Genomic DNA, 1,432 nt, shown 5'->3' with positions numbered 1-1,432 from the left:
TTGTAAAGCTGAACATGTGATTGAAAGACCACAATTATCTGGGTACTGATCCCCAGTTTCACTTGTAAGGTGAACACTTTTGTTCTTTCTTACAAAGAGATGTATACAGGCAGGATAGATGTGTGTTCTCATGTGAGCAGGGCTGCAGTGTCTAAATGTGGGGAGCACTGGGGAGGTGAAGACTCTGCAAACCACCTGTAAAGAAAATTGTTTTCCTGTTCTAGTTACAAGTAAAACATCTTTGGTTTAGGCTGTAAACCGGCCTGCAGAAACTTTCCCTAGAGACAGAGAGATAGCAGAGTGTGCTGTGACCTAGCTAAATTGTTTTCAGCTGGAGGATGGTACCAAGCTACCCAACTGCCCTTGGAGCTACCAATTAGCACATTCCCAGGCAATTGAGCTAGCAGCACCTGTGTGTGGGGTGCAGATAGGTTTCGATTCTCCCCTCTGCTCTTGTTCATTATGGGATGTCATGATCCTAGCAACAGAGAGAGAGTTACATCACCTCTCTGGTTTCTGATTGGGTCAAAGGCCTAGGAGCAATCAGAAGCCCTTTTCTATAAATCTAGTTCCTATTCCTACTGAATGGTGGTGCCTGGTGACTATTGGATAGGTCTTGTCAATAGTCCTAGAAGCAACCCAGCAATGGCATTCCATCTTGATTCCTGCCTGGATGGGCTGATTGTGTGAACATCTTGTCTTGGTGAACTGACTGCCTCTGCAAACCTGGAAAGGGTAACTAGAACCGTGTCTTTATGTGTTTAGCTATGCTGGAAATGCTTAGATTTTGTTATTTTACCCCTTCACAATCTAGTCTGATGTTTTAAATATTTTTGCACCCTAATAAATATATTTTTACTCTGTCATGCTTTTTGCCTTCAATTAACCTCAAAGCCTAAATCCAAAAGTCTTGATTCTTGACCACCTACCAAAGTAACTGTTTTGTCTTGGAAACAGACCACAGTCTCACTCTGCAGGGCTGACTTTTCTGGTTTAGTTCCCTGAGAAGCCGGGAGACTTGGTCTTTCGCTCCTGGGCTGTTGGGATAGATGGAAAGACCTGGTGGCAACCTACCAAGGCTTGGGTGTTTAGACTCTCTCAAGTATTCTGTAACTTTGCTTTGCAATGCACTCCCCTTGAACCCAAAAGTCCTGGCCTGGAAAGGCTGGCACTTTTGATACCACCATAGCACTGTGCCATGACATCATTTCTGGTTGCAAACCTGGTAATGACATCATGGTGATATCATATAGACGAGGGGAATTCCTAGAGTGTTGTGTGATGCTATTTTCCCACCAATTTTTGCGCCCAGAGCTTCATCAAGCGTCCCCCGCACCCCCCCCAGGTGAGAATGGTGAAGATTCCAGACTTAACCAAGTAGCCCTTTTTGAAGAGCAACCACTGCCCCAGCAGCTATCATCAATGGCCTGGC

The sequence above is a fragment of the Gekko japonicus genome, unplaced genomic scaffold (genome assembly GCF_001447785.1).
Source record: "Gekko japonicus isolate JY-2015 unplaced genomic scaffold, Gekko_japonicus_V1.1 scaffold1626, whole genome shotgun sequence".
Classification (NCBI taxonomy): Eukaryota; Metazoa; Chordata; class Lepidosauria; order Squamata; family Gekkonidae; genus Gekko; species Gekko japonicus.
This window is presented reverse-complemented; position numbering follows the sequence as displayed.